The sequence below is a fragment of the Hyla sarda genome, chromosome 2 (genome assembly GCF_029499605.1).
Source record: "Hyla sarda isolate aHylSar1 chromosome 2, aHylSar1.hap1, whole genome shotgun sequence".
In the NCBI taxonomy this organism is placed as follows: domain Eukaryota; kingdom Metazoa; phylum Chordata; class Amphibia; order Anura; family Hylidae; genus Hyla; species Hyla sarda.
The window spans coordinates 96838601-96850931 of NC_079190.1; positions in this window are offsets into that span (position 1 = coordinate 96838601).

Sequence of the window (12331 nt, forward strand, 5' to 3'; positions counted from 1 at the left end):
GTCCTAAGCATAACCGCGGGCATCGGAGCGATGCCCGTGTCATGCGCGGCTGATCCCGGCTGCTGATCGCAGCCAGGGACCCGCCGGCAATGGCCGACGCCCGCGATCTCGCGGGCGTCCGCCATTAACCCCTCAGGTGCCGGGATCAATACAGATCCCGGCATCTGCGGCAGTTCGCGATTAAAATGAACGATCGGATCGCCCGCAGCGCTGCTGCGGGGATCCAATCATTCATAACGCCGCACGGAGGTCCCCTCACCTTCCTCCGTGCGGCTCCCGGCGTCTCCTGCTCTGGTCTGTGATCGAGCAGACCAGAGCAGAAGATAACCGATAACACTGATCTGTTCTATGTCCTATACATAGAACAGATCAGTATTAGCAATCATGGTATTGCTATGAATAGTCCCCTATGGGGACTATTCAAGTGTAAAAAAAAATGTAAAAAAATGTAAAAGTAAAAGTAAAAAAAAGTGAAAAATCCTCTCCCCCAATAAAAAAGTAAAACGTCCGTTTTTTCCTATTTTACCCCCAAAAAGCGTAAAAAACATTTTTTATAGACATATTTGGTATCGCCGCGTGCGTAAATGTCCGAACTATTAAAATAAAATGTTAATGATCCCGTACGGTGAACGGCGTGAACGAAAAAAAATTTAAAAAGTCCAAAATTCCTACTTTTTTAATACATTTTATTAAAAAAAAATTATAAAAAATGTATTAAAAGTTTTTTATATGCAAATGTGGTATCAAAAAAAAGTACAGATCATGGCGCAAAAAATGAGCCCCCATACCGCCGCTTATACGGAAAAATAAAAAAGTTATAGGTCATCAAAATAAAGGGATTATAAACGTACTAATTTGGTTAAAAAGTTTGTGATTTTTTTTAAGCGCAACAATAATATAAAAGTATATAATAATGGGTATCATTTTAATCGTATTGACCCTCAGAATAAAGAACACATGTCATTTTTACCAGAAATTGTACGGCGTGAAAACAAAACCTTCCAAAATTAGCAAAATTGCGTTTTTCGTTTTAATTTCCCCACAAAAATAGTGTTTTTTGGTTGCGCCATACATTTTATGATATAATGAGTGATGTCATTACAAAGGACAACTGGTCGCGCAAAAAACAAGCCCTCATACTAGTCTTTGGATGAAAATATAAAAGAGTTATGATTTTTAGAAGGCGAGGAGGAAAAAATAAAAACGTAAAAATTAAATTGTCTGAGTCCTTAAGGCCAAAATGGGCTGAGTCCTTAAGGGGTTAAAAAAAAAATTCCACTGGAGTACCCCTTTAATGCAAAAATAGGCTGAGTCCTTAAGGGGTTAAATGAATGAAGGTATATATTTTTTAGCATGTTTAATGGCCCAATTCCCAAACTCTCTTTTGTGTGGATCTATTTATCCTTTTGTAGCCATCTTAACATGAAACGCATTTAAAAAATATAATGGCAAAAAAAAAAACATTTGAACATACTGTAGATTTTGCATGCCCAGACAGCCAAAGCTATGAGTTCTATATATATATATATATATATATATATATATATATATATATATATATATATTTATCAGTGTTTTCCAAACATTGTGTTGCAAGCATGTGCAAAACTACAACTTACAGCATACTCTGACAAGCTTTGGCTGTCTGGGCATGCTGGGACTTGTAGTTTTGAAAAATCTAGCTACACACTGTTTTGTAAACACTTATACAGTCCAGGATGCAATACAGAGCAGGGAGGTGGAGGCAATGCCAGACGATTTTGCATGAAGGCGGAGCCAATAAATGATTCAGAGGGCTGAGGGGAGGAGCTGACACAAAATCGTCCGGGGCACATAAAAATCCCTCACAGCGGCATTATAACAGTTCGGGGTCTATAGATGGGGAGATTTTGTAGAGGAATCTAACATGTTTGTCCTACAGATGCCGAAGAGATGAGTTTTGGATGGATACACATATATGGTGTATTTATCCAGTGTACAGCTGGTATCTACTTCTATATGGTCCTGTATAAAAGCACATATATGGTGTATATATTCTGTCTAGTGCTGGTATCTACTTCTATATGGTCCTGTATATAACCACTTATATAGTATACAGATCCTGTGTACAGCTGGTATCTTCCACTATATGGGCACTGTATGTGGGAATACTGGTCTTTGTATAGTGGTTTTATTAAGTACAATATGGCTGTATTTTCCAGTTATTGTGTGGTGTTGTATATGTCCTCCTGGTATTATTGGTCATGGAAATTTTTTTTTTGTGTAGGGGTGGGGCATTTGGGTGGGTTAGGGGCATGCCAGAGGTGTGGTCAGGGGCAGAGTCTCATAGGGGGCCTTTCTTTAATTTAGTCCGGGGGCCCTAAGTGTTGTCAGTCCTCCCCTGTAATCTACATCTATATGTGATTAAAGGAGTACTCCCATGGAAAACCTTTTTTTTTTTTTAAATCAACTGGTGCCAGAAAGTTAAACAGATTTGTAAATTACTTCTATTAAAAAATCTTAATCTTTTCAGTACTTTTTAGGGTCTGTATACTACAGAGGGAATGGTTTTCTATTTGGAACACAGAGCTCTCTGCTAACATCATGACCACAGTGCTCTCTGCTGACATCTCTGTCCATTTTAGGAACTGTCCAGAGCAGCATATGTTTGCTATGGGGATTTTCTCCTACTCTGGACAGTTCTTAAAATGGACAGAGATGTCAGCAGAGAGCACTGTGCTCATGATGTCAGCAGAGAGCTCTGTGTTCCAAAAAGAAAAACATTTCCTATGTAGTATTCAGCAGCTAATGAGTACTGGAAGGATTAAGATTTTTTGATAGAAATAATTTACAAATCTGTTTAACTTTCTGGCACCAGTTGATTTAAAAAAAAAAGTTTTCCAAGGGAGTACCCCTTTAACATATTATAAATTATTTCATGTAAATATCATTTGTGGGACCGCTTTTGTCTTTACAGTATTTTTGTATTAAAAAAATGATGAGAGTAATGCATGTAGGTATTTAGACAACTCACACTTTCCTCTGAATGGTGCTCAGGTGGTACATAGTTCAAGTACAGTTAATATGCTGACAAAGCTTTAGTTAAGCATACTGCACTACATCATGTGTACAACCCAATAAGGAATACATAGTAAAAATGCCAGAACTAGGGACATATTTACATAAGGAGTCATTATAATGTTATATTCGAATACTATAGGGAAAGCTGGGTGACAAATGGGAAATCCATTAAATAATTTAAAATTATTTTTGCAACAGCTGGATGTCCCCCCCCCCCCCCCCCCAATGTGAATGTACAGGGTACACTCACATGGGCGGAGGTTTACAGTAAGTATCGGGCTGCAAGTTTGAGCTGCGGCAAATTTTCTGCAACAGCTCAAACTGTCAGCGAGAAACTACTGTGAACCCCCGCCCGTGTGACTGTACCCTAAAAACACTACACTACACTAACAAAGAATAAAATAAAAAGTAAAAAACACTACATATACACTTACCCCTACAAAGCCCCCCTCCCCTCCCCAATAAAAATGAAAAACGTCTGGTACGCCACGGTTTCCAAAACGGAGCCTCCAGCTGTTGCAAAACAACTACTCCCAGTATTGCCAGATAGCCACTGACTGTCCAGGCATGCTGGGAGTTATACAACAGCTGGAGGCACCCTGTTTGGGAATCACTGGCGTAGAATTCCCCTATGTCCACCCCTATGCAATCCCTAATTTAGGCCTCAAATGCGCATGGCGCTCTCACTTTGGAGCCCTGTCGTATTTCAAGGCAACAGTTCAGGGTCACATATGGGGTATCGCCGTACTCGGGAGAAATTGTGTTACAAATTTTGGGGGGTATTTTCTGCTTTCACCCTTTTTAAAAATGTAAAATTTTTGGGAAAAGAAGCATTTTTTTTTTTTTACATATGCAATAGTCGTGAAACGTCTGTGGGGTATTAAGGTTCACTTAACCCCTTGTTACATTCCCCGAGGGCTCTAGTTTCCAAAATGGTATGCCATGTGTTTTTTGTTTTTTTTTGCTGTCCTGGCACCATAGGGGCTTCCTAAATGCGGCATGCCCCCAGAGCAAAATTTGCTTTCAAAAAGCCAAATGTGACTCCTTCTCTTCTGAGACCTGTAGTGCACCAGCAGAGCACTTTTCACCCCATATGGGGTGTTTTCTGAATCGGGAGAAATTGGGCTTCAAATTTTGGGGGGTATTTTCTGCTTTAACCCTTTGTAAAAATGTAAATTTTTGGGGAAACCAAGCATTTTAGGTAAAATTTTTTTTTTTTTTTACATATGCAAAAGTTGTGAATCACCTGTGGGGTATTAAGGTTCACTTTACCCCTTGTTATGTTCCCCGAGGGGTCTAGTTTCCAAAATGGTATGCCATGTGGTTTTTTTTTTGCTGTTCTGGCACCATAGGGGCTTCCTAAAGGGGACATGCCCCCCAAAAACCATTTGACGCTTCTTCCCTTCGGAGCCATCTACTGCGCCCGCTGAACAATTAACATAGACATATGAGGTATGTGCTTACTCGAGAGAAATTGGGTTTCAAATACAAGTAAAAATTTTCTCCTTTTTACCCCTTGCAAAAATTCAAAAATTGGGTCTACAAGAACATGTGAGTGTAAAAAATGAAGATTGTGAATTTTCTCCTTCACTTTGCTGCTATTCCTGTGAAACCCCTAAAGGGTTAAAACGCTTACTGAATGTCATTTTGAATACTTTGGGGGTGCAGTTTTTATAATGGGGTAATTTATGGGGTATTTCTAATATGAAGACCCTTCAAATCCACTTCAAACCTGAACTGGTCCCTGAAAAAAAGCGAGTTTCAAAATTTTGTGAAAAATTGGAAAATTGCTGCAGAACTTTGAAGCCCTCTGGTGTCTTCCAAAAGTAAAAACTCATCAATTTTATGATGCAAACATAAAGTGGACATATTGTATATGTGAATAAAAAAAATTATTTGGAATATCCATTTTCCTTACAAGCAGAGAGCTTCAAAGTTAGAAAAATGCAAAATTTTCAAATTTTTCATCAAATTTTGGGATTTTTCACCAAGAAAGGATGCAAGTTACCACAAAATTTTACCACTATGTTAAAGTAGAATATGTCACGAAAAAACAATCTCTGAATCAGAATGATAACTAAAAGCATTCCAGAGTTATTAATGTTTAAAGTGACAGTGGTCAGATTTGCAAAAAATGGCCGAGTCCTGAAGGTGAAAAAGGGCTCGGTCCTTAAGGGGTTAAATCTAGGTGAGAGTCAGTCAGCAAGTGAGGCTATCTAGGGATTTGCAGCCTCAAAAGGGGACATTGTAAGCTGTTAAAGTAAAACATTTAATAAAGTTTTTGTTTTGGTTGCTGGTATTTATTCTCCTGTATAGATAGAGAAGTTTTATGTATAGTCAGCTTTGGACAAGATGGATTCATTTCGTGTTTTTATGCCTGTCAGGGCCTGGACACCCAGGGGGCCTAGCTGGGCCTAAAACTATATTGGGCAACTATATTGTGACAAAACGGAAAGGGGGAGGAGTTTGTCTGTATGTAAAGTCCAGTCTGAAGGCTGCACTGTGGGAGGATATACGGGAGGGAAACGATAATGTGGAGTTGTGGTGACCCACGGATGTATGGTGGGAACACGGGTGTAGCGGTGTGAGTGGTGGGATAAGATGGTATTAGCCCTGGGGGAAAGATGTTGTTAACCCCTAGTGTTCATGACGCCAGTGTGGTTTTCGGGTTCCGGAACACCACACGCCCGGATTCTCTGATATCCCAGTTGCTAGTAGTGAAATGAGAGTTCACAACCAGTTATAGTCAAACTGAGGCTTTACTGAGTATAAGACAGATGGAATTATCTTCACAGCTAAGGCCAGATTTCCCTGAGAGGTGGCCAGGACCCAGAAGGACCTCGCAGCTTGCTGGACCAATATACTTGTAATTAACTTGACTCGAGATTGGACTTGACTTGACTATATGCAGGACTTGACTAGTTTCAGTGACAGCAGACATAGACTTGAGACTTACTGGAATGACTGTAGCTTTTGGGGTCTTCCAGATGCTGATAACTTGCACTGAGATCTCTGTACTGGCTGGTTCTCAGTAAAGGAAGAGAGTGAATTGTAATGGCCACCCCTATATAGTGGGGGGCTGGACTAAAGCCCATTGGTCAAGCTGCGGGTCATAGGTAAAGCTGGGGCTCTCTGGGAGAACATGTGACAAGAAATCATGTGACTGCATAACATAACATGTGACAGACTTACACAGGTCCTTGAGACCTCCCACAGGTCCTTTGTACTACCTATACATAAAGATCTAGGCATTAAAGTGATATACACAACATTATGGAAAAACAGGGGGCGACCTTGTAGGGGAGCCCCCAGGTCATTGAGGGTCTCAACCTGACAGGGCCTGACCATGTCCTGTACTGGGACATCACAGAGTCACTATGGGTAGAAATATATGGAGATAAAAAAAAAATCCTGATAGGGGTTTGCTATAAGCCACCAAACATAATGGAAGAGGCAGAAGATCAATTACTGAGGCAAATAAACAAGGCAGCAAATCAGAATGATGTGATAATAATGGGGGACTTTTACTATCCTGATATAAACTGGGAGACTGAGACCTGTGAATCTCATAAAGGAAACAGGTTTCTGACTATAGCTAAAGACAATTATCTGTCCAAATGGTGCAGGGCCCGACCAGAGGGGGTGCCCTACTAGACTTAATATTAACCAACGTACCTGAGAGAGTAACTAATGTGCAGGTAGAAGGACACCTAGGAAATAGTGATCATAATATAATACATTATAACTTGTTCTTCAATAAGGGAATCTCTCGAGGGGCCACAAAAACAATGAACTTTAGGAAGGCAAAGTTCAATCAACTCAGAGAAGCCCTTAACAACATAAAATGGGATAATGTCCTCAAAAACAAGAATACTGACACTAAATGGGAGACTTTTAAGAATATTTTAAATTCTCACTGTAAGATGTATATACCTTATGGGAATAAAAGGGTCAGGAATAAAAGATAAAAAATAAAAGATAAAACCAATATGGATGAATAAAAATGTTAAGGGGGCAATAAATGACAAAAATAAAGCATTTAAAGGGGTATTCCAGGAAAAAAAAAATTATATCAACTGGCTCCAGAAAGTTAAACAGATTTGTAAATTACTTCTATTAAAAAATCTTAATCTTTTCATTATTTATCAGCTGCTGAAGTTGAGTTGTTGTTTTCTGTCAGGCAACAGTGCTCTCTGCTGACATCTCTGCTTGTCTCGGGAACTGCACATAGTAGAAGAGGTTTGCTATGGGGATTTGCTTCTAAACTGGGCGGTTCCCGAGACACGTGTCATCAGAGAGCACTTAGACATCAGAGAGCACTTAGACAGAAAAGAAAAACTCAACTTCAGCAGCTCATAAGTACTGAAAGGATTAAGATTTTTTAATAGAACTAATTTACAAATCTGTTTAACTTTCTGGAGCCAGTTTTTTCCTGGATAACCCCTTTAAACTACTAAAACAGGACGGCAGTGAAGAAGCATTAAAAACCATATAGATAAAAATGTAAAATATGTTAAAAAACAGATAAAAGCTTAAAAAAATTGAGACAGAAAGACTCATTGCCAAAGAGAGTAAAACTAACCCCAAAATGTTCTTTAACTATATAAATAGCAAAAAGGTCAAGAATGAAAGTGTAGGCCCTTTAAAAAATTATGAGGACAAAATTACAGACGGGAATCAGAAAAAAGGAAATATATTAAACAAATTCTTCTCCACTGTATTCACCGAGGAAAATGAAATGCCAGGTGAAATCTAACCCATCTAACCCTCGAAGAAGTACAGTGCCACCTACAAAAAATCAAAATAGACAATTCACCAGGTCCAGATGGCATTCACCCCCGAGTTCTAAAGGAATTAAAGGGGTATTCCAGGAAAAACTTTTTTATATATATCAACTGGCTCCAGAAAGTTAAACAGATTTGTAAATTATTTCTATTAAAAAATCTTTATCCTTTCAGTACTTATGAGCTTCTGAAGTTAAGGTTGTTCTTTTCTGTCTAAGTGCTCTCTGATGACACCTGTCTCGGGAACCGCCCAGTTTAGAAGAGGTTTGCTATGGGGATTTGCTTCTAAACTGGGCGTTTCCCGAGACACGTGTCATCAGAGAGCCCTTAGACAGAAAAGAACAACCTTAACTTCAGAAGCTCATAAGTACTGAAAGGATTAAGATTTTTTAATAGAAGTAATTTACAAATCTGTTTAACTTTCTGGAGCCAGTTGATATATAAAAAATTTTTTTTTCCTGGATAACCCCTTTAAGTATTGTAATAGACAGACCCCTATTTTTAATATTCAGGGACTCTTTAGTAACAGGGACTGTTTCCCCAGGACTGGCAAATGTGGTGCCAATATTTAAAAATGGGTCAAAAGGGGACTTATACACCTGTTAGTTCAACCGCCGTTGTATGTAAAATGTTTGAGGGTTTTCTAAGAGATGCTATTTTGGAGTATCTTGATAAAAATAAATGTATGACTCCTTATCAGCATGACTTCATGAGGGATCGGTCCTGTCAAACTAACCTGATCGGCTTTTATGAGGAGGTGATCTCCAGACTTGGCCAGGGGGAATTTCTGGATGTCGTATATCTAAATTTTTCCAAAGCATTTGATACGGTGCCACATAAAAGATTGGTGCATAAAATGAGAAGGATTCGGCTGGGGAGAATGTGTGTAAGTGGGTAAGTAACTGGCTCAGTGATAGGAAACAGAGGGTGGTTATTAATGGTACTTATGCTGATTGGGTGACTGTTACTAGTGGGGTACCACAGTGGTCAGTCTTGGGTCCTGTTCTATTTAATATATTTATTAATGACCTTGTAGAGGGGTTGAATAGTAAAGTAGCAATATTTGCAGATGATACTAAACTATGTAAAGCGGTAAACACAATAGTGGACAGTGCACTGTTCCAAATGGATCTGGATAGGTTGGAGGTTTGGGCAGAGAAGTGGCAGATGAGGTTTAACACTGATAAATGTAAGGTAATGGACATGGGGAGGAAAAATCCGGACTGAGAGTATGTATTAAATGGGAACACACTTGGGACGGCTGAGGTGGAAAAGGACTTAGGAGTCTTAGTTAATAGTAAATTTAGCTGTAGTGACCAGTGTCGGGCAGCTGCTGCCAAGGCTAATAAAATCATGGGGTGCATCAATAGAGGCATAGATGCCCACGACAAGGAAATAATTCTACCACTGTACAAATCACTAGTCAGACCACACATAGAATACTGTGTACAGTACTTGGCACCAGTGTACAAGAGAGATATAGTGGAGCTGGAGAGGGTTCAAAGACAGGCATCCAGGGTAATACGGGGCATGGGAGGACTACAGTACCCAGAAAGATTTTTAGAATTAGGGTTATTTAGTTTAGAAAAAATAAAGCTTAGAGGAGACCTAATAACTATGTATAAATATATCAGGGGACCGTACAGAGATCTCTCCCATGATCTATTTATACCCAGGACTGTATCTATAATAAGGGGGCATCCTCTATGTCTTGAGGAAAGAAGGTTTCTACACCAGCACAGACGGGGGTTCTTTACTGTAAGAGCAGTGAGAGTGTGGAATTCTCTCCCGGAGGAGGTGGTCATGGTAAACTCTGTAAAAGAGTTCAAAAGGGGTCTGGATGCATTTTTGGAGAATAATAACATTGCTGGTTATGGATACTAGATTCATAAGGACAGAACATTGATCCAGAGATTTATTCTGACTGCCATATTTGGAGTCGGGAAGGAATTTTTTACCTCTAGTATGAGGGTTTTTGCCTTCCTCTGGATCAACTCAGCAGCGACTAATTAGGGTTATAGGTTGAACTTGATGGACTCTGGTCTTTTTTCAACCTTAGGAACTATGTAACTATGTAGAACAGAGGTGGCCTACAACTATGGGGGCACATAGCACAAAGGGGACCCTATAACTATGGGGGCAACTAGCACATAAGGGGCCGATAACTATGGGGCAACTAGCAAAGAGGGGCCTACAACTATGGGGGCAACTAACATAGAGGGGGTCTATGTCGGGACAACTAGCACCATAGATAGACCCTTCAACACTGCATGTTTGTCTGGCTGCTCTGGCAGGTTCTGTGGAGACAAGTCTTGGCCAGGGGAAGCCTTACTATTGGGGCAACTAGCACAGAGAAGTCTACAATTATGGGGGCAACTAGCACAGAGGGGCCTACAACTATGAGGAAAACTAGCACAGAGGGGGCCTACAACTATGGGGACAACTAGCACAGAGGGGGCTTACCACTATATTTGGAGGCATGGAGGGGTCCTACAACTTTATATGGTGGCACAGAGGGGGCCTACAACTATATGAGGCCACAAAGGTGGCACTAATATTGTGTGGGGAAATGCACATGGGGAGTTTGTAGTGGTGGGTATCGTGCTGGAGAAAGTAGTCTAAAATGTTTGTCTGGATGCTCTGGCAGGTTCTGTTCAGACAAGTCTTGGACAGGAGAAGTCTTCATGATAACCCAGTGAACAACTCAGAGAAGGTTCACTTAAAGAAGATGTCACCTGTGAATCACTATATGCAACTGTAATCACTTATACTGTCTGCAGAATGCTTGCTGGTATCTACCTCTATATGGTCAGTATAAGGAAATATTGGCAAATTTTTAGGGCGGTTTCACAGTAACCAGAATGGGTTATATTTGTTTATAGCAGAGTACAGTACAGTACAATACTTTGCAGCACAGTGTTTTACTGCACTGCACTCTGCAATAATCTAGTTATAAAATACATTACTAGAAAATAAAATTGGGGGCTTATCCTGGGGATGAATCCGGGGGTGGGCCCCATGGCAGGTTTGACCCCCAAGAAACCAAGGGATAGGTGTGGCTAATTCCCACTGTCGTCTAATCGTAACCTACCTAATTCTCCTGAGACATCTCTAGTCAAATACCACGTCGTGTCTTTAAATATCGCCATAACCCGTACAATGTCATCTCTAGAGAGAAAAGTCTCAATAAAAGTTCTCCACTTCTTAAAAAACCTTTTGGCGGACTTCTCTCTCGACCTACCCAACTCAGTCATGTCCATGAACAGATAACGTTTCACCTGCATCAAGACCTCCTGTATGGATGGAACCGAAGCTTCCAACCAATGCGCCAGGATACACCTCTTAGCTACCAATACGAATGTGTGTATCAGCAGAGTCATATTCGTATTCTCCGGTGGAATATGTAATAAGAGCATAGGTACATCAAAGGGTAAGTGAATTTGCAAATGACGGTTAATTTAGGAAAGTAAAGCCAGCCAGAATTCCTTGCTCTTAGGACAGGTAAGTAACCCATGCAGGAGGTCAGTCCAGAAGGCCCCACAGTGCGGGCAATGTTCTATTCTATCAGGGTGTTGGGGAGTGCAGGGGAACGAGAAGCCATATGTGGCGTGATGTATGATACGAAATTGGGTTTCTCTCCAAGTTTCGCTTATCACCGCTTTACAAACTTTTTGCCACCCTTCCAATATGGGTAGAGTCAACTCGGACATATTCAACTTGTCCTCCCAGTAACTGAACAAACGTACATGCAAGGTATCACTACCCTTTCTCTTCACATGCTTATATAATAAAGACAAGGAATGATAAGCGGAACTTGACGAGATCAAAGGGTCAAAGGATGTTGAGGCATGATCCCTGGTCAAATCCGTGAGCCTAGATTTAAGGAAGTTAATTACTTGACACTATGGGAGGTAGTGACCGTTCGATATGCCAAACTCACTTCGGAGTTCGGAAAATGTGAGGTAACGAGCTTCCACACTATGGAACAACTGACCAGCTATTGATATTCCCTTCTCTCGCCACACCCGGTACATCTTATTATCCCGACCCTGAGGGAACTCTGGGTGTCCCCACAGTGACATATGTTTCCTGATAGTTAATGGCAGAGACATAGCTGCTCTACAGGCTTTCCAAGCCGCTAAGGTGTCTCTCAGAATTAAGCTGGAACGAACCTCTCTGGGGAAGGCTCCGAACCTGGTATGTAGCAAAGCCGACAAATCCCAAGGTTCTAACAAAGCCCTCTCCAGAGCAGTATTAGAAAATGAGTCACTAACTCTCAGCCAATCAACACCATGACGATAGAGACAAACTAAATTATAGTGTCGGACATCAGGGAAGTTAACTCCCCCCTTATCTTTAGGCAACATCAGCTTTCTCAGCGCTATTCTGGGGCGTTTATTGGCCCAAATAAATTTGGTGAATGAAGAATTGAGAAGGTTAACATCCTGATGCCGTAGTAGTACTGGGATCGTTTGAAGAGGGTACAA